General features: G+C 36.9%; 1 protein-coding gene across 34 annotated transcripts in view; it reads left to right on the forward strand.

Annotated features, from left to right (window-relative positions):
* Nucleotides 1–1,607: 1,607 nt before the first annotated feature.
* Nucleotides 1,608–22,216, forward strand: part of MEF2A (myocyte enhancer factor 2A) — a 226,294-nt gene continuing 205,685 nt past the window's right edge. For 3 of the 34 annotated variants that reach the window (XM_007479434.2, XM_007479444.2, XM_007479441.2), the window contains exon 1: nt 2,422–2,648. The gene's annotated coding sequence lies outside the window, so the exon portion shown is untranslated. Of the gene's footprint in view, nt 1,702–1,988; nt 2,649–22,216 lie in introns of those variants that run through there. The other 31 variants (XM_056807260.1, XM_056807295.1, XM_007479433.2 and 28 more) reach the window with 20 other exon arrangements.

Consider the following 22,216-nt stretch of genomic DNA (forward strand, 5'->3'; position numbering starts at 1 on the left):
TGAATTCTCCAAGGTCACATGATAAGTGAGGGAGCCAAAACTCAGGCATTCTCATAATAAATCCAGTGCTCTTTCCACTTGAACCTGAGTGTGTAGAGCAGTGTGCAGAGTAAAAAATAGAGGTTTCTCCAGGTCAATGCAAAGATCTTAAATTTCTGCCCAATTCAATGCTAAGTTCTAAGTTCTTTCCTTGCCCTCTCTGGTTTAAGCAGTCCAAAATGAAGAATTTTTTTCAACAGGCGGGCAGGTTTTGAGATGGTGTAGAAGGAAAAAGTGTTCCAGTTATTTGGAGGATTTTATTTTCATTCCACTACTTCTAAGTAAAAAATCCACGTTAGAACACTTTTATTTCACTCAGTGCTTTGTTTTTCTCCTTTCTTTCTGGCGAGGTTAAAGAGATGGGGTGGGGGTGGGGGTGGCGCAGGGAAGGTCAGGGGAACCATTTCTTTATCCCTTCTTCTGAATCCTTTTTTTTTTTGACTAAAAATATCGTTTCCCCCGATATAATAGAGTCACAGCATTATATCCAGAGGTTTCCATGGTTTCTAGCAGATTTGGAAGGAAAAAGTTTTAACATTAATTTTTTATTTATTTTAAATTTTGTTAAAGTCTTTAAAAAAATACTTCGTTTTACCCAGGACTTCTTTTATTCAGTAGTGTATACCTCTTTTAGGTTAAATGTTAATTTTTCCGGTACGTATGTTTTTATGTACATCTTATTTGTCTCTCAGTTGTTTCTCCCATTATATTAGCAGTGTACACGAGGGATGTATCATGTCTCCTACAGCATTTACTTCGTAATTCTCCAAAACCAGGTACTCAACTCACAGTAGACACTCAGCAAATGTGGACTAACTGAAGTTTACTTCTCCCTTCCTCCACCTAACACCCCGCCTCCCTCCCTGCCACAAACCCTTTCGAGAGCCTTAGAATTTAATATCACACCTACAAATGAAAGTAATCATTTAGCTTAGTGTATTCAATCAGCACACACGCTTCTCTACATCTAGATGCGGTGCTTTCATAAACCGAAATAGCCTTTGAAAGAAAGTGGGCTTCAGGACCAAAGATTTTTTTGGGGGGGGAGGTTATAAAAAGAGTGCCTTTGTAGTGGTCAGACACTTTCTATCGCACCTCTATCTTCCTAGTGGAACGGCATTCTTTGGTTTGGATATCCTCAAGCCTATTTAGCCAGTTTGGCCTCCGTTAAAGCAGAATCAGGGACATATCTGCCCAGTTCCCCAACCCATACTGGATGACTTTCTTTTTACACAGGAGATGAACAGAACAAAATGCACTTTTCCAGAGGTGCCGGCTCGCGCTTAAAAAAAATTTTTTTTTTCCGCCGGAGATTTATGTCGCTGGCTTGGCCTTGTTGGGCAGGGACTTCCATTGTGTTTGTTTAGAGCGTAGGACCCACTGTCGAGCACATCCTGTGATTACAGGTGGTGTGCAAATAACAATAAATGAGCGCCAGGGAAGTGCGGTGAGATCCAGAGGGAGATTGAAAAAGTGTGCCAGCAGGCTGGGGTGGCGGCTGAGCAAGGCGGGGCCGAGGGTGGGGCTGCTAGGAGGGAAAGGCCGAGAGGGAAGCGTGGCTGGACTGGCTCAAAACGTCGGGAGGGAGAGCGAGCCTCAAGAACAAGGGCAGGAGGAAGAAAAAAAGGAGATATCGGGAAGTGTTCCGAAGGGCAAGGCGAGGTACACACGCCATAGGCAGGACCCGCGGCGCGGCTTCCTGACGCATGCGTTCCAGCTCCGTTCCAACCCCCATTCTGCCTGGCACCCCACCAGCCTCAATCCCGATCCGGGGTCGTCGCTCTGACTGGAGCATCTCCAGCTTCCCCGGGGAGCCCCGCCCTCCCTCCGTCTTTATTGGTTGATGGCTCCGCTCGCGCGCAGTGATTTGAGATTTTTTTTTTTTTGTCCCTGCTGTCGCCGGTTTTGCTCTGGGTGGTTTGGTCCGACACTTGGGGGCGGGGTGGGAGGGAAAAGCTGTAGCCAGGCGGGGGGAGATAGGAGGAGGAGGAGGGTGTGCCTCTAAAGGGCCGCGGAGGCTGCCCGTGGGCCCCACCCCTGGAGGCGTCCGAACCAGCATCAAGTGACCAATATCCCTTCCAGGGGAACACCGTCCTTCAGAGGAAAGCCAAGCTCCAGACCATCCCCCGGCGCCAAACCGCCGTCATCTCCTTCCTGTGCGGGGTGATTCGTCCCTTCACCCACCCGGAAAAATATAGTCCGTGCTTCGCGTCCTAGTGGGATATCCCTTGGTTCCAAAGGCACCGCCTAGCCTTTCCAACTTCACTGCCATCTTCTCCAACACCAGCCCCGCTAGGTTCGAACGCAAAGGGGAGAGAGCCGCGAAAAAGAGCTTTATCCACCGGGGGCGAGAAGGAGGGGAAAAGGGGCGTAGGGACACTTATGTAGTGAATTGCATAGCGCATGCGCGCGCAGAGAGGAAGAAGTTCCGTTCTAGCTGGGGCCCTGTCGCCTAAAAATAGCCTTCGTGTTGGGATTCATGCGCTGATGTCCCAGTGAGTCCCAGGCTGAAGGAGGAGGAGGCTTCGGGCAGTGCTGTGTATGTGTGTGTGTGAGAGTGCGTGTGTGTGAGTGTGTATGTGTGCAAGCTAGCCCCGCGGGGGGATACGGTGAGTTCTGACCTGGCTCGCATCCAGACCTGAGTAACGGAGTAGAAGGGAGCAAGGGGTTGGGGGACGGCGTCTCTGTCTCTGAAGTGACTGGGGTAGGAGGCTGGGTGTGGGTATCTTGGGGTCGGGGTGGGGGGTGGCAGGCCCTGTGATAAAGCGTACTCTGGCGGCTGGGGGCTCAGCTGTAGGCAGTGGACCTGGGATCTCTGGGCACACTGGACTGATGTGACATTGACCAGGTGGGAGGGGGTCGGTTGTCTGCAGGGTCACGCTAATGAGATATCTGTGGTTACGGGAGGTCGTAGGGAGGGATGAGGAGGGGTGCTAGGATTCCCTGTTTTTGAGGTGAGGGTCGCCGGCAGGGAGAAGGAAATACTCTGAGTAGGTGGGGTGGGAGGTGAGTGGTGTCACGGTTCTGGGAGGTTGGAGAAGCGTGAGCCTGGATGCACTGTTAGTAAAAGATGTAGGGTTTTGTGTGTGTGTGTGTGTATGTGTATGTGTATGTATATGTATATGTGTATGTGTGTGTGCGTGCGCGCGCGCGCTCTCTCTTTAGGGTTCTCATTTGGGAATGAAGTTAGGGTGTGCTTATGTATTTTTGGGGGTCTCAGAAATAGTCACTTTTGACCAGGTTATTGGAAGGAACCATGAAAAATTTCTGGTGAATCCATTGTATCTCTACCCCCACCTATTTAGAGAACGGGAGAGGGATTTCGGAGATGATAGAGTATCAGTCCTGCTTTTGAAAGTTTAGGGAGCTTTGGGGCTTCGGTAAATTCTCTGAGGCTGAGGTGTCTGAGGCTTTTAGAGGATGGCATTGTCTTAATTGGGCCACTGGAAATTCCTGTTACTTCTGACCCTTCCACTATGGTTAGGGAACGTTTTGGGTATGTTGACCCATAGTTTGCTGATGATGTTTCTCTAATTCAGATCTTTCAAAGTTCCTATGGTATTCTTGTTTTGTGAAAAGGACTGATTTATGTTTATGGTCTAGTCATGTTACTTTTTCGGTTTAGGAAGGGAAGTAGAAGGACTTGTTACCGTGAGATGTTTCAAGTATCTTTGAAATGCCTTGTGGCAGGCAGCAGTCAATAAATGTGAGGTAGGAGAAAGGTTTGGGGAGGGTGGATGGGAGGGAGGAGAAATGTAGTGGAGGAAGACACCTGCTAATGTGAAGCAGTACAGCTGTGTTAACTGGGAGAGTTTAGTAATGAAGGAAGGGGTAATACGGTTGGAAAGAAGCTGCTTTCTCTACTCCTTGGGATTCAGTAAATCTCAGTTTTATGAACATAGGGATTATTTTCATTCTTATTCTGCCAGTGAATTTAGGACTAGGTTCTATATTTCAATAGCAATTAAGAGGGTTATATACAACTCCCTACCTAACAAAATCTAGTAGTAACAAATTGAGTGATTGTTGTTTTGTTGGTGAAATGGAAAGTTTAGAGTTTTAAATTGAATTTTTTATTGTATTGCCATGGGTGATGTGCTTCTGTAGTGTTCTGGGTATCTACCTTTATGCTAGAATAAGGAATTGACATATTAGTAATTAAAATTGGAGATATTAGAAAAATGGCCTGCTGTTTTATATTATTTGCACCCCACCCCCATTTTCTGGGTAAAGACTAAAACTTGTAAATTTTTATCAGTGATTTAAAAAAATCTTTGTATTATTATTATGTAGCTGGAAAGCTTTCCAACTGTACTTAGATATACATTGCATAAAAGTTCTTTTTCTGTAAGACTACAACTCTGTTGTTTTGTCATCATAAGTGCTAGGGTTGTCAGTCTTAAATTCTGTGTTCATAATTACAAGTACCTGAACAATTTATAGAAAAAGGTAACAACATTTTTGTTGTTGTTTTTTTTTCATAAAACTAAATTAAGAAGCTGAAAAATAGTGCCATAGATGGCTTAGAAGTTGTAATTTGAACAATAACATGCTGAGAACAGTAGTATGGATTGCATCCATATTATAATTGTCTTATGATCCCATATAGATTTTGTAAACTAATTTGTTTATATTGGTGGAGGTGAAGTCATATTTAAGGGAACTTCAAGTGCTTTGTAGTATTTAAATTTTCTTCCAAGAACTTTCCTTTTTTTTTGCAAGAAATGAAACTACTTCTCCTAAGACTAAAAACATTTTGCCATATAATAAATACCTTCCACAGCAATGAACATTTATTAAATACTTATGAAGTAAGGCACCATACTAGGTGCTTAAACCATCCTCATGGATACAACTTCAGAGACTTAAAATAACAGTTTTCATTTTTGAACAGACTGTTTTAGTTGGAATAAAAAGCACACACATTTGATAACAGTATAATGTGCTGTAGGTAGAAGAGAGATTCCCACAAGAACATTTAAGGAGGATCATTTAAAATTTCAGTTGTGGGAAAAAAGAATCAGACTACTCCTTTGGAAAGGTAGTCCTAAAGCTAGCAACATGAAGATCTTCATGTGTAGATTTCCAAACTTCAAAGGGCCATATGAATATGAGTTGTTGTTACTAGAGTTATGTAGAGGTAAAGCATTCTAGCTTGAGAATATATGGAGGTGGAAAGATGGCAAGATAAAATATAAAAATTTGTAGTAGAATTGGCTGGAATGTAGCCTATATGAAAGGAAATTGTGTGAAATAAAGCTGTATAGAGTAGACTGGAGATTTTTCAGGCCTAAAATGCCAAACTAATGAAGGCAGTTTGCCTTTTCTCCTATTGGAATTGGGGAATCACTGAATATTTTTGCTTGAGAATAATACGGTTGGATTGGTGCATTATGAAGATGATTTAGACAGATTCATGAAAGATATACTGGAGTATTATTGAGATTGGAGGTAGAAAAAATTGGATAGCATTACCAAGAGGGCTCTAATTAGTTTGGTGGCAATGTGAATAAAGAAGAGGCAACAGATTTGAATGGGATTGTGGATTGTGGGTGTAGAATTGACTGGAATTGATAAATGACTATGTATTGGGTGGTGGTGATGGAGAGGTTAAAATGAAAGATAAGTGGAAACTTTGAAGTTTGGGTTATTTGGAGGATAGAGAGTTAATTGGTAGATATAGGGAATTAGGAAGAAAGAAAAGGCTGGAACTTTTGAATATATTGGAGTTTGAGGTTTCTTGAAAATACTGGTGGAGATATTCATCAAACATTTGGAAATGTAGTATTAGGTAAATAGATTTAGAAAATATCTGTGTACGGTGATATTTCAAACTGTGGGAAATGGATGATTACATTATTCCTTCAACAGAAATGTTGATTTTACCTCTTACCTGATGGCCTTCCAGTTCCTAAATTTCTTCAATTCCATAACTTATTTCCTTACTTCAGAGACACATAAGGATGTGACCTCAAACTTGATCTCACCATCTTTCACAGGTGCTCCATTTCCATGATCAAGAATTCTTAAATTCCACTGTCCAACTATACATTCTTGTCATTTCATCTTTACGTCTTACTGGCTAAACCTATTCATCATCTTCACAATGATCTCTAATACCTCCACTCCTCACTGTATATACCCTGACTTTAACTCTTATGAATTTGGCCTAATTTTCCTTCCTTCTCATATAGACACTGTAGTTATCTAGTGTCTGGTATCTTAACATCTCATTGTCCTCTTGAATTTCTTGCTCCTCATTGTCCTATTTCTTGCCAAATCTCAACCCTGTATTACTTCCATTTATTTCCTCTCCTATTCATATGCTTTGTATGGTGCTTGTGAAGTCCCCCAATTGTGCTAAACTCACTACAGATTGCCTTTTATTTTAATCTTGTCCTCCAACGAAGCTCTTCCAAGACTTCTACTCAAATCTCCTATCTCTCTACTTTCTTAGAATAGTATCTCAATTATTCATACTTTACTGAGAAAATAGGGACTTTGGCAGTGAGCTTCCCTCTTTTCTGATGTATTCTTCTCTCAATGTTTTTACTATTTTCTACTCACAAAGGCCAACTTTCCCACTTGTGCTCTTGATCTTTTCACCTACCATCTCCTCTAGTAGATTTCTTTCTGAATCATTCTTTTTTCCCTCTTTAATCTTCAATCCCTTTTAATCTACTGGCTTTTTCTGCTTCTTACATATATGCCTGGACCTTTCACCATTGTTAAAAAAAATCTTCATTGGCCCTAACATTTATTGAGCTGTCCTTTTATACATATTTCCAACTTTTCACAGCTCAACTAGAGAAAAAAAACTCAAAAGCCCCCCATCTACACTTGCTGCCTTTAAGTTATTTTCTTCTCACATCCCAACATTTTTCAATGAAATATAAGGCACTAAGAAGATTGGGAAAGGTTTCTTGCAAAAGGTGGAATTTTAGCTAAAAACTGAAGAAAGCCAGGGAAAGTAGAAGGCCAGAATGAGAAAGGAGAACATTCCAGACCTGGGGGACAACCAGTGAAAATACCTGTAGTCAAGCAATGGAGTTTCTTGTTCAAGGAACAGCAAAAAGGTCATTGTCATGGAGAGGAGGTATATGAAGATTTGAAAAGTTGGAAGGGGGCTGATCATGAAGGGCTTAGAATGTCAAACATGATTTTAAACTTTTTTTCTGGAGATAATGGGGAGCCACTCTAGTTACTATTTGACAGTTGAGTAGAGAATGGATTAGTCAGGTGAAGAGATATGTGGCAAGCAGATCAACCAGCAAGTTATTGCACTAGTCCAGGGGTGAATTGAGGAGTACCTCTTCAGGGTGGTGTCAGTGTCAGAGGAGAGAAGGTAGTGTATATATAAGAGATGTATATGTATGAGTGTATGATTTCTCATTTCAATGATATTAAGTTGTATATAATGTTTTTTTGATTCTGTTTACTTCATACTCTTATTAGTTCACATAGATTTTTCCATACTTATCTTCATCACATTCATCATTTCTTACACCACAGTAATTATCCCTTGAATTCCTATATCAGAGGTTTGTTTAGCCATTCTCCGTTTTATGGGCAACTAATTAATTTACAATTCTTTGCTATCACAAAAAAGTTCTACAAATATTTTAGTGTATGTGAAGACTTTCTTCTTATCATTGGCCTCTTTGAGGTATTAATTTAGCAACAGGATCTCTGGGTCAAAATATATCTACATTTTAGTCACTTTTTTGCATTACTCCAAATCACTTTCTAAAATAATGCACCAAAAGGTCTATGTTTCTACATCCCCTCCAACTGTTACTGTTGACATCTTTTATCATCTTTGCCATTTTGTACTGTGTGAGGCAAAACCTCGAGTTGTTTTGATTCGCATTTCTCTTATTAGTGATATCAGGGGTTCTTTCATGTGGTTGTTAATTATTTGCAATTCTTTAAAGAAATTTGTTCCTATCTTTTGACCTCATCTCTTTGGAAAAGGCTTTAAGCATTTATATAATATATATATGTATATGTGTGTGTGTATATATATAATTATATATATATGTATAAATATATGTATAAATAATCACAGTAAAACCTTAGAAGGGCTAAGCCATTTTAAGGGTAACTGAGCCTCAAAATCAGCCTGTGAATTTGGGCCAGTGTCTACCCCAAGGATGTTAAGATTTTCCCTGGTGGAATGGATAGATGAGAAAAATTTGTTCCAATGACCATGTAGGCGGCTGAAATAGATGCTTTGAAGTTCTAAGAGCTTGGCAATACATGGATGACCCATTGAATCCTGACTTTTGTCTTGAAAAAGAGTGAGGTTGATGACTTTGTGCAACTCTTTCTCACTTAAATCCAACTTAGGGGCAAGTCAGTGGTGATGTCATCAGTCATATTTGAAAATAAAGGATGAATAACAGCAAATATATATGTATATATTTGTATGTATGTTGTGTGTACCAGTATATACACATGTATGTAGAAGATTATCCCCCACCCCATTGTTTATATATTGTGGATACAAAAAAATCTTAAAGAAATTTAAGATTTTTTCCCTTTTCACTGCTTCCCTTCTGATTCTAGATGTGTTAGTTTTATCTAACTTTTCAATTTCATGTAATCAGTTATATATTTCATCTTTTATAATTACCTCTCTCCTATACATGGTTATGATATATCCATTCATAGCTGTGAAAAAGGATATGATTTAGTTTTTGTAGTCCCATATATTTGATTTATGCAATTGAAATAACATTCCTCTGAGATAGGGTCCATAGCTTTCACCAGACTGCCAAGGGGGTCTATGAAGAAAAAATGGTGAAGAACTCCTGGATTATTAGAATCCTTGTTGTGGAGCTAGAAATGCTTTTCAGGGCTATTGAATTCAACCTTTTTTTTTCATTTTACAGAGGAGAAAAATGAGGATTATACATTAAGAGCCAACCCACCCTCCTTTTACTCCAATGAAAGGGTCTGGATTCTTTTACTTGGTACTCAGCACATTATCCAAGATTGGCATTTTCCTTTCTCTATTGGTCTGGCAACTGGATTTTTCTGAGTCTTTTCAGATAAGGAATCTATTATACTTCTTAAGGTTATGTAAAGATGTCACACCCCCCCACCCCCCAATAAATAAACAAACCTCCAGACTATGCTGAAACAGCAAAAAAAAAAAAAGATTAGAGAAAAATTCAGCCATTTTCCAGTTGTGTTGTGAGTAATTTGATTTTACCTTAACCCATGTTATAAACAACCTTTTTCTTGCATGCTAATTCATAAACCAGGTGGTAGAGGTTGCAAAAAGTTGTGATATCTAACTCTTAAAGTGATGGGTTTAATTGAATTAGGTTTTATAGTTGTGATGTAATCTGAGTTAGGGTCATAGTGAAAGTTCATATTAGTGTGCTAATCACAGAGATTAAAATTAGAGAGAAATTGTGTAATAGGTGATTGTTAGACATTTGAAGGTGGTTTAACTGTCAGCATTTCATTTCTGGTTTGAATAAGAACTATTATTTTGACATTACAGTGGAACCAAAGGAAATGATTTTTGTGAGAGATAAAAACTTTTGTTGATTTTTATTTAATAATTGACAGTCACTTAATCTCTTAGGACCTTAGTACTCTCACTTGCAAAATAAGTAGGGTTGGGCTTGAGATCCCTTCTATGAAAATCTGTGAAATCATATGGATTTAGGATTGTCCTTTACTTATAAATAAATGCTAACCAATGCCATTCTGGGAGGGAAAGGACCTCTGAGCCCTGGAGAGTAGGAAATATTTCCTGAAGTCTTGAATCTAGTTCTCAGGAAGTGGCAGTAGAATTTGGGAAAATGATTTCCATTTTTTTTCCCCAATCAGCAAATGCCTGTAGTTGGGAAATTAAGTAGGTAAACATCCTAACCTTCAAGTTGAATTGCAGATGAAATAAAAATTGATATGAAATACAGCACCAATTGATTGGAGATACCTTGGACTTTTGTGAATTAGCCTGGAAACTTAACCATTATAGTTCCATTGTTTCTTTAGGAAAGTAATTTGTAAGATGCAACCCCCCCCACCCCCCAAACAAACTCAATACCTTTGGAATTTAACCTGTTTGCTAATTGGTGGCTGTTGGTGTTTTGGTAACATTTATCTTTTATTATTCATTTGATGCATGAATGGAACATATAGTGAGTCTTTTAGGATTTTGGTCTGATAATTGGGTACATCATAATATGATAGAAGGGGGGTCTATTTGTAGTTAGCTGACATGGATTTAGTTCCTGGCTCTACTTTTTTCATCTCTGTAGACTTGGGTAAGTAATTTCTTTGGGCTTCATTTTTTTCTCTCTCTGTAATGAGGTCATTGAGCTAGAAGATCTCTTAATATTCCAGCTATAAATCTGTGGGGTTATAAAGAAGTTGAAACTGAACATCTTTTCTGCAGTAATAATTATGTAAAAACAGTGTTTTGCTCTTGCAGATGGAGTGGGAGAGAGGATAAGATGGAAGCAAACTTCTTAAAAAGACTAGTTCTTTAATTTCCTAAAATGTGAAGTTTACTTATAGCTGAAGGTTTTTTAATTTCTTTTAAGGACATATCATATAACACTGCTTAGGAAAAGACATACAAACGATGTGTAAACAGTGATTTTTTTTCTATCTTCCTTTTGAATATTGTATGAATTTCAGCAACTATTTATCAAATATCTTTATTTGAGAGTAAATGTTCAGGATTAGATTAGGATACCTAAGATTTGAATTCAAGTTCTTTTAAAAGTTGGCTTTATGACTTTTGTGAAGACATATAACTTCTCTGTTCTCAGGCAACTCTTAAGACCTTAAGTTACAGAGCAATTGCTATTCTTTGGTAGTGAGAGACTCCCTCTGCCAATAAAATCTCATCACATCCTAAAATATGCATGGCATAGTCTTTACCAGCTTCATTGATAATAGCTTAGATTTTTATTGTGCTTTAAGGTATGCAGAAAGCTTTATATACATTCACAGTCAGTCTTATGAGGTAGAAGTTACCATTATTCTCATTTTAGAGATGTGACAATTTAAAATGAGAGTTTATCACACACAGCCAAGTGAGTGGAATTTGAATTTAGGCCTTTTTGACTGGAAGTCCAATCCCCCTAAGTGTCTCCAATCCCCTTAGTGCCATTATTAAACCTTTGAAGGTAAAGACTTATATTTCTTAGGTATAAGAACATGGTGCCTTGAATATCATAAATGTATAATAATGAAAATCTGTAATATGTACTTATAGAAAAGGGTCCAAGGTATGTTTTCATTCCTATATTTTCCTGCATATGAGATCTGATGCTTCTATGTGAATTAAAGCTTCTAAAACAATATTGGAAAAGCTACTTTTAATATTTCTTTGACTTCATGTATGTTGGTTCTGACCTCCAAGGGCCTTTGTTGCCTTCTTTTGTAAGTGACCTTGAAGAACATTTTTAATTCTATGATTTTTAGAGTTCAGAGCAAAACCAACATAAAATATGGCAGAAAAAGCATTACATTAAGGAGATGCAATTTAATAGTCATTTCCCAACCAGGGGTAACACTGGGCAATTTCTTTAATTTCCTTTATTTCCATTTTTTAGAATGGAAATAAAGCTTCTATAGGCAGCTGGCCAGGCCAAATGATAAAAGTTTTGTTATTCTAAATATTATGGAATATAAATGAAAACTTTCAAACAAGTTGGTAAGACTATTGGCCCAATATGAAAAATATATTTCCCAAAAGTGGGAGAAGAGGATAGGAGAGAAGTTAGACTACACCATACAGGCAAAAAAAGTTAATTTTTAATAGAGCATTTAAGTTTTGTCATTATGTTAAAAGGAAATAGGAACAATCCAACAGCCAGAAATTGTATCAACTATACACTAGATAATTTATTTTTAATAGTTTCAGTACCTAAAGAATGAATAAAATATCATAGTCCATTCTATTATGTTCTTTAAACATCAGCCAGTCTAAAACATATTTATGTTAATTTTTCTCAAAGCAATCACTAGATATACCTTTAAGTTAAAGGTAAAGGTTAAGAAATCTGCTTAGTTAAATTTGATTTTTGTATTGTATAATGGATTGTATTTTTAGTAATGTTTAGTAAAACATCTTTCCTCATTTGCCTGATGACTAAGGCTATACTAACTTATTTTTCTCAGGGTAACTAAGTATTTTGTCTCACATTTTTACGAAGATGTGTTTGCTTACATATAAACATAATTTTGCTGATACACTGTAATTACAGAATGAGCTTAGAATTGCTTTTTGTTGTAGTGGTGATAGATTTATATGGATCCTTTTCACTTTTATTTTCTCACCTGGTCCTTTTTGTGACTAATGGAACAGGCAGACAGGAAAGATGGAGTAATGGATGAGATAGGTTTGTATAACATGTTGAATTTTACTGGCTAATTATAATCATTAAGCTTCAATTTTGACCTAGTTAATATCATTTTATAACATAACATTTATGTAAATATATATATGTCTATATCCATGATTTTTCACTTGTTATTAAAACATGACTATTAATGAGCATTGATAACAATTAGTAGTCAATAAAATGCCTACTATATTTCAGCACTGTGCTAAGTGTGAGGGGAATCTCCTTTCTTCCCCTTCCCAAAGATACCCATGCTTATAAACTCAGTGGAAGACAATACATAAAGAGGAACTGAAAGTGGGATAGGGAAGGTACCTGCTGCTGGTGCATGGTGAAAAGCCAGAGAAATTCCAAAGTAGGTTAGTCAGATGAGATGTTTATTCTGAGACCTCTCTGTAAAGTAAGGGTTTGGAGTTCATGACTCCATTCTCCAATCAGAGGGACAGATATCCTGTCAGCTGCCATTTCTTCCTCTGTAACATTTCTTACATCTGATACCTTCATTTACGTAACTACCAATTTAGTTCAGATCCTCAACACCATTTGCTTAGACTATTGCCACACACTGCTGCCCAAATAATTAAAAACAAATTAAAAAAACCCTTTCAGTTCCAAATTCTCTCCCTCCCTGTAGTCCCTTCCCTTTTCAGGCATGATATATGGTACCCATTGAACATATGAAGTCATGCAAAACATTTCCGCATTAGTCATGTTTCCCCCCTTCCCCAATTAAAAACAAACAAGAAAAATAAAGGGAAAAAATGCATCAGTTGATTCCATCAGTTCTCTCCCTGGTGATGGATAGCATTTTATATTATGAGTCCTTTGGAGTTGTGGTAGATCATTGCATTGTTCAGAGTTACTAAATCTTTTACAAATGACTGCCTTTACAGTATTGCTATTGACATGTAATTTGTTCTCCTGATTCTTCTCTCTTTTGCATCAGTTCATCTAAGTCTTCCCAGGCTTTTCTGAAATGATCTCCTTCATTATACAATTGTATTCTATCATATCCCCCAATTTGTGGGCATCTTTTCAGTTAACATTTCTTTGCCATCACAAAAACTAGTGCTAATATAAATATTTTTGTACATTATGAGCCCTTTTTTATTTGATCTCTTTGGTATATATATCAAGTAGTTGATATGGTTGGGTTAAATGATGTGCACAATTTTATAACCCTTTGGGAATAGTTCCAAATTGTTCTCCAGAATAATTGGACTAGTTCATAGCTTAAGTGAAAATCTGACCATTTGACTATTCAACTTCAGTGGGTTTCTTGTTAACGTTTGGAAAAAAAACAAACTCTGTTTAGCATTTAAAGTCCTATACAGCCAATCTTCCAGTCTCATTCGATATTGCTTCCTTTCTTGCAACCTATGATCCAACCAAATTCGCCTTTTCTCTGTTACTCAGACTTGATAATTCATGTCCTGTTTACCGTTGTATATCTGTCTCACTTCCACCTCTTAGAATCCCTCTCTTTCTTTAAAATTCAACTCAAATACTATCTTCGGCCCCCTCTCCCCAGCTTTCCCTGATCCCCACAACTGTTTCCTTCCTTCCAGACTGGTTTATATTTATTTGTATTTATTACCTTTATATTTGTGCTGTTTATATTTTTGGGTGTACTTAACTCTGCCATTAGAATGTGAACACCCAGAGTAGAAATGGTTTCATTCTTTGTACTTGTATCCCTAGTACTTAGCACATAGTAATTATAATTACCAATTTATTTAATGATATTTCATTCTTTTGGTATGCACATGTTGAAAAGTTTAATAAATACTTATTGCTTGATTCCTGGAAAAATTACTGAATTAAAAAGTTTTTTAATCAGCCAAAATCTTCTTTCTCCATCTCCCCTACTGCACTGCCTTCTCCCTTTAGAACTAAAGAAAAACAAACCATGTTACAAATATGTATAGTCCATCAAAACAAATTTTCACATTGTCTATGTCCAAAAAAATTTCATCTTATTCTACATTGTCTGTCATCTTTCTATCAGGAAATTGGTAGCATGTTTACTCATTAATTCTTTGAAATTATAGTTGATCAATATGGTGTACAGCTTCTTTCAAGTTCCTAATTCTTTAAAAGGTGTTTTTCTTTGCCATATTGCTTTTCCTGCATAAACTGTTTTGTTCTGTTCACTTCACTCGACATCACATCATACAAGTTTTCCCAGATTTCTCTGAAACCATTCCCATTATAATTTCTTATAACAGTGATATTCAATCATATTTATATGTTTATATGAACATATATTTATATGTTTATATGAACATATATTCATATGTTTATATGAACATATATTTATATGTTTATATGAACATATATTCATATGTTTATAACTTTTTCATCTGTTCTCCAATTTTAGGGGTACTCCCTTATATTCCCATTTTTTCCTACTAAAGATGAGCTATAAATAAATATTTTTGTGCATCATTAGGGCTTGTTTTGCTTAGGACTTATTGCTCCCTTGACCTGCCCTCTCTTTAATTTTCCTTTATCACTTTTCCCTTTCCTCTTTCCCTCCCATTTCCCTGTTGAACAAAATGTATTTCTAAACATAACTCTCTCTCTCTCTCTCTCTCTCTCTCTCTCTCTCTCTCTCTCTCTCTCTCTCTCTCTCTCTCTCTCTCTCTCACCAATTCAGACAAGAATGAGTGAGGTTGAAATATCAGCTGTTCCTCTCAATTTCTCCTTGTTCATATTGAGGTTTACTGATGTATTAGACATAATTGTGTCTGGTACTCTGCTCTGGTTGTTTTTCTGCAGGCTGGGCTAGATGGTGGAACGAAGAACCTGCTCTGCTCTTGGGGGTCTGAGCCAAACTACTGCTACTTGCTTCTAAACTTGCTCATTTCTCAGTAAGGCCTCCTCTAGTCTTCCCTAGAAATGCTAGCAACAGGAACCTGTGCCAGGTCCTTTTCTCATCCTGACCTGTATCTATGACTCAGCTGGGTAGAGGGTAACATCTGCCAGTTGACACTTGTCCCCTTTTCAGTATTCCAGGATGCGTTGGGGACTTACTTGCACTGGTACTGTACAGCCTCTCCCGAGGTGTTGCAGTTCACTTTTGTTTCTAACCCCCTCTTCAGTGTCAACAGACCTCTGTTGTAATGAACATCCAGAAAAGGAATAAGTGATTACATAGGATTAGCATGGATTCCCAAGAAAATATGAGCCCAAATTTGTCTTTTTTGACAGGTCTTTTTTTTTTTACTTGCCTTTTTACTAGACTATAGATTGGAGATGATGTTGGAGATGTAGTTTACCTAGATTTGAGAAAAGCTCTATCTCATGCTATCCTTGGGAACAAACTGGAGAGATATGAACTATAAAGAGATAACTATAAGGTGGATTCTGAAGCTGATTAAAAGGGGGGAGAGGGACTCAAAGTATTCATTAATGAATTGTTATTAGCTTAAAGGGTCTGCATTGAAGTGTCCCAGAAATCTATTCTTTGTCATTTACTCTTTAACATGTTAATTAATGTTTTGGATTTAAGGTATAAATGGCATACCTAACAAAATTGTAGACAGTGAAATTCTGTCATTAATAGCTGGATGATAGAATCCCAAACTCAGCAGGTGGCTAGTGTTGTGCTGAATCTAATGAAACAAAAGTTGCTAAGGAAAACTGTAAAATCTTACATTGGAGTTGGAATACATCAACTTTGTAAACAAAAGATGGGAGGTCTGTTTAGTCAACAACTAATCTGATGATCTGGGGAATTTTTTCGATTGTAAGATTAGACTTCCTTCATTGTCCCAAAAGGATTCATTAAGAATGGTGATGAGGTGATAGTTTTGAATTTTCTCTTGGTCAGATCACACCTAGAATATTGTGTTCATTTGGGGGCTCTATATTTTAGCATAATGGAAGGTTTTGAGATCATGTCATAAGAAGATCAGTTAAAGGAACTAGAGATGTTTAGCCTGAAGAATAGAAAACCTAAAGGAAGGGGAAGGGGGGATATGTGGTGTAGAAATTAGTATTTTTGTAATCCTGAAGTTGCATTTTTTTGGGGGAAGATCTGCTCCTGTTAACTTGTGGTTAAAAAAAAATTAATTATATTATTCATATGCCTTCTAAGTTTTCTCTAGCCTATTTATTTTTGCTAGTGTAAATTATAAGAAACCAAGCAAGCAGTAAGTAAATTGACATAAGCTTCTAAAGTAGTGGTTCTCAGATTATACCAACAGGTTATTACGAAGTTAGAACTAGTTAGAAGTTAGAATTAGAGCTAGTGATCTCAAGACTTCTTATAACATCTCTGTCATTTAAAAGAAAGATTGAGAACAAACCTCAATAGATATGTTTACAAGTTATATACATATATTATTGTACTAATAACTATATACCATAAAGCTTAGAAAATAGAAACTAAAAAAAGATTAAAATTAAATTATATTTGATTCTAGTGTTAATAAGGAGCCACTGGAGTTACTGAATTAGAGAAGTGATGAGGTGAGAACTGCAATTGAAGATAATTATTTTGGCTTATGCATATAAAAAACATGTATACATTTAAAATATATGTACCTTATTACCCACAGTATGTATAATTAAAGTCAATGAGAAAACCATATTCAATGTATTCTGCATTTTGAGGTTTACTAGGGAATATGTTTATAATGATAGACTTCTTTCAGACTGGAAAATTTTGCTGATCAAAGGGGGCAAAAGACAAAGACAATTACAAGACTCATTTATAAACAATAACAAAACACTAAGAAAATAGCCTGCAGTGGCACTATATATATCTAGGGCAGAGATTGGCCTTAGTGCCTTATTTTCTATATACTTATTTTATATGAGCAATGTGAGAACTTTAGAATTATGTGGAAACTCTGAATTTCCAAAGTGATTCGTGATTATTGGACAAATGTACATTGTTTGGTTATGGTCTAGCTAACAGAAGAAGATTAGATTAATTTACCAAATAAGCCAAAACAGGAATATTAACAATTTTTGTGTGTGTCATGGACAGCTTTGGCAGTTTCAGAAAGCTTATTTAGACCCTTTTTCAGAATAATGTTTTAAGCTATATAGCATAAAATATACAATGTTACAGAAGAAATCAATTATATTGAAATGCATTTATCAAAATAATTTTTATAAGGTTTGTGGTCTCCAGATTAGAAACCCTTGATGGACCCCACTGAAAAGATCTAGCTCAGAACCAGGAAGGGTTAATCCAAGAAAATACTTCATGCCTTTTTCCATTGCCACTTGTTGCCTAGAAGAGTTGGTTGATTGAAGAGTAATACTTATTGATACTACACTCCACTACTTGGGAGACAGAAGTACTTTGAAACCCTGCCAAGAAAACAGAACTGGAGAAGTTTTTACAGTCACAGGCTCTCTGCCCTTTCTGAAAGGGAATACTACTACCCTTTTAGAGAAGCAGCCTGGCCCAGCACAGACCAGTAATAGTCACAGCCAAAGACTAGTCCAGCTTACCAGCAGAATGGCCAGCCGAATAGAAGCACCACACTATCAGTGAATTTTATAAGGATAGTTCCTATGAAAGAAAAGGCATTGAGCTCAACCGTTTTATAGTTATAAGTATAGTTTCCCCATATGTTTACTCCACTACCATGGTATTTAAATTTCTAATCACTCTCTGTCACAGACATTGCTTACATTGGTAGAATACACTTTAGATTTATGAATGCAATGTGATGACTTTATCCTGTTTTTCCTTTGTAAATGCCTTTGTTAAGAATGAATTTAGTCAGATGACTCATTTATTGAGAGACATACTGATGGCTCAGAAGCTATCATAGTTCTAGCCCGTCAGGATAGGTGGTAGACCAGGAGAAATAAGTCCAAAGAGAACATGAGAAGGAATGATCAACCAGCTTCATGGTTCCCTCCCTCCTCCCAGCTTCTATGTTTATTCAGATATCAAAGGATACCAGTATTTGTATTAGCTAAGTGCCTAAATATATTAATTCCTTACAAGTGTGATTTACTATCCAGATAGTTTTGTGTCTAGATTCATTAACATTAGTGAGAAGTTTCTTGATAAAAATCCCAGATGTTGTTAAACTAAAACTTTTGAAGAGAGAAAAAAATTGACTTTAAATTTCCTTTAGCTTTAACATTTTGTCAACCTTAACATTTTTTTAGTCTTTTTGTCTCATATGTTTTGTAAGGGTTGAATTGGAAGTGATTAAGGGATCATAGTGAGGAATAATGCAAGGTACTATGAAAATATTTATTTGAAGGGAGTGCCCTTTTATAGTTCATTTCTCCATGGCATATCTACTTTTGCATATGACAATGAAAATATTCATATATATATATAATATAAAGTGCAAGGGGAAAAAGGAATTAAGAGAATACATTTTATTGACACTTATTGCTGAGGAGAAGACAAGATACTTGTGGGTAATACCACCTGTTGCTGAGAGATGTAGAAGAGTTGGGAAAGGCTTTTGCCATTTTGGAATAAGGTTATCACCTTTTCCTTAAAAGGGTTACCACAACATTATACTGAACAGCTAAGCTTGAACTTGGAAATGATGGATATAGTTTCTGTCAAGGAGCAAGCCCAGCTGAGTAGTGGAACAGAATAGGATTAGAGCATCAGAGAAACAGATCAGTGAATTGACTTGTGCAGCTGAAATGTCATAGTAGTGGAAACATTATTCACTTAGTAGTTACAATTATCTAAGAATTTTTATGGACAGCTGATAAAGAAACAGATACTTAGTTTGAGAGTTGTGAGTTGTCCTGGCCACATATATTTCCTACATTTGGGCCTCACTACTCTAGGACTAAAGTATGTACCCACTCTCTTCATGAACACTAAGTATATTAATGGGTCAAACTAATCCAAATTTATGGAGTGCTTTGTAAGTATTATGTGTTCCTTTAGCATTTTAGGTACATATTTAGTTTTAATTGAATATTAGAGGCTGATTTATGAATGGTAAATACATTTGTGAAGCTTCAGGAGCTATGAATATTAGGAATAGAACCAGCAAGGGTTAAGACCCTGAGGGTATTAATGTAGTAGCTGCTTCTCTGTTTAAAGAAATGTCAGCTTTGCATCATGGAGGGAGTTGGAGGAGAAATGACCCACAAAGATATGGGTAGTGGCCTTGGTGAGGGGCAGGGAGGAGAGGGGAACCACAGGAAAAGGAAAATACTAGTCACCACATAGTATATAAACAGGTAAGTTGGTATAACTGAAACCATCACAACTGCCTCAAGGTAGCACTTCCTCTCATATCTTGGAGATATTTCAAGATCATGCATCTAAGAGCCATAGGAGTGAGTATTAACTTCCCTCTCAGACCACTTTCTTATTTCCCAGGGAGAGCCCTGGCTTCCAGCATCCGGGGGGTAACAACAGTCATGGATGTGACTTGCCAACTGCCAATTCCAGTGCTAAAGCTTTTGCCTCCTCAGAAGCCACAACTCCTGAAAAACTAGAAAAGAAAGTTCTTGACACAAATATGTGGTACTCTCAAATGATTCATCATCAGAAACAGTTGTGGTTTTACCAATGGGAATGATACTAAAGAAGATGCATTATTGTCTATTTCACTGATGCAGTCTAAGGATCATGGACCTTTAGATTAGACTTGCTGCTGAAACCTCCTTGAGATTGCCATACTTTTCTATTTGTATCCCCAGTGCTTTACATGCAGTGTAGTAGATAAAACCCTGGGCCTAAAATCAGGAAGACCTGAGTTCAAAAACAGTTTTAGATGATTACTTGCTCTGTGATCTTGGGCAAGTCACTGACCTCAGTTTCATCGTCTATAAACTCCAGATAATAATTGCACTTACCTCCTGGGTGGTTGTGAGCATCAAATGAGATATTTGCAAAGTGCTTAGCATAGTCCCTGGCACATTACAGATACTATGTAAAAGCTAGCTAATAATAATGGTAAATGCTTTTTAATTCACTAATAATAAACTTATGATTTTAGTTGTACTCCAGACATACAACTTGAGAATTAAAAACTGAATAGAGTTAAAATGGCAATTCATATTTTAAAAGAAACTTAAAATATTTGGGCATACATATTTTTAGATTTTTAAAAATTTATTTGAAAAATAAGACTAGCAAAGTACTATTTTGTCACAAAATATTCTTTGAAGATTTTTAGAAACTCAAAGCACAAAATTATTATGATTATGACAAGAGAACATAGTCATAAGGAGAAAGTAATTAAAATTTATGTAAGGTTTTAAAAAATAATTATGTTGATATTTTTTGTGTGTATATATATATACACATTTCCCAAGTGCTATACATTTATTATTATTATTATACATATATACAAGTGCTATACATATATACATAATATACATTATACAAATAGATTATCTTGATCCTCACCAAAGCTTTGTGAGCTAGGTGCTACAGGTAATTTTATTGGTCTTTACCTGTGCTTTCATTGGTATAGAAAACTGACCCTGTGAGGCTAAATGTCTTCCTTGTTTTCACATAGCCAGTATAAATTATAAACAGGAAGGTAGCCCACATATTCTAACTCCAAGGTGGGCTATTTAATATACCACTCTGCCATTTACTGCTATCCTCATTTTTCAGAGACAGAAACTGAGGCTAAACCAACATACCGAGTTAGCAGACAATCCTAATTCTGACTATTAAAAATGAAATGAATAGTTTCTGTGCTTCAAGGTCATTGACATTATTTATATTTTTCTCATTATTTTGGCGATTTTAGATAGTAGTAGTAGTCTCTCGGTAACCGAGGATGACGATTGTCTTTGTGCGTTTTTGTGCACAAAGACACTTGTGCATGAAGATTTAAGTGGAAAAGTCGATGCACAGAGACAGTCCCACTCTCTCAGCTTTGGAAGCCTGGGTCCAGTGGCACGAAAAGTCATTACACCTGGAGACTTCCTCAGCTGCATTGGTTGGTGGTGTTGTCTTTTGTGCTCCAACACGCCCTAAGCACTCCACAGTGCCTTGCTGTATTGCCATCTCAGCCATTGAACCTTCTTGGTGGTTTCTTCCGCCTGTTCAGCCAAAACAGTCTTCACATGCTGGGTGAGCAAAGCCCTAGTTCACCAGGGGTTGACGACCCGATGGTTACCCTCACAAGGTTTAGCCGGACTGTCGAAGCCGTTGCCCAGGGTGTGGCCGCTGCAGCATGCTAGCAGCTACTTGTGGCTCCTAGATTTTAGATAATATTCAGGTTACAGATGAAGTTTCTTGTTGCTTCTACTAGTTTAGTGAAAAACATATCTTTAAATACTTAAAGCATTATCTGGTTGTATAACAATATTTTACATGGTTGAAATATAACTTAAATTATTTGAGTGAATAAAGCATTTTTAAACAGGTAGAATGGACAAACTCTGCAAAGCCCTGGGAATACACAAATAGAAAACTAAGAGTCTTTGCTCTTAACTTCCATTATGAACTGGTCAAAAGGGGGAAAAACAATGCTTCATTACTTTTGAAATCTTTTTATAAAAAATATCAACCAGGACTAAAAGGCATATTGACTTTAAGCAACAAAAGTATTTTTAGAAATTATAAATTTAATAATAGTATATATTTGGGATTCACATAGCTTTCTAGTGGTCTACAGAAACAGTACATACATCTTCCATTAGTATTCTTGTTGTTGACGCATTGTTTTTTCGTAGTTTCCATCTACTGTGTATAGAATTCTGTGCTAGATGTTAGGAAAGACACAAAGTTGAGATTTCATACCATCCCTGTTTTAAAGGAGTTTATAATCCAAATAGATAAGATACCAACAATTGGCAACATTAGTAGATAATATTATATA

This window comes from Monodelphis domestica, chromosome 1 (genome assembly GCF_027887165.1).
Source record: "Monodelphis domestica isolate mMonDom1 chromosome 1, mMonDom1.pri, whole genome shotgun sequence".
NCBI lineage: Eukaryota > Metazoa > Chordata > Mammalia > Didelphimorphia > Didelphidae > Monodelphis > Monodelphis domestica.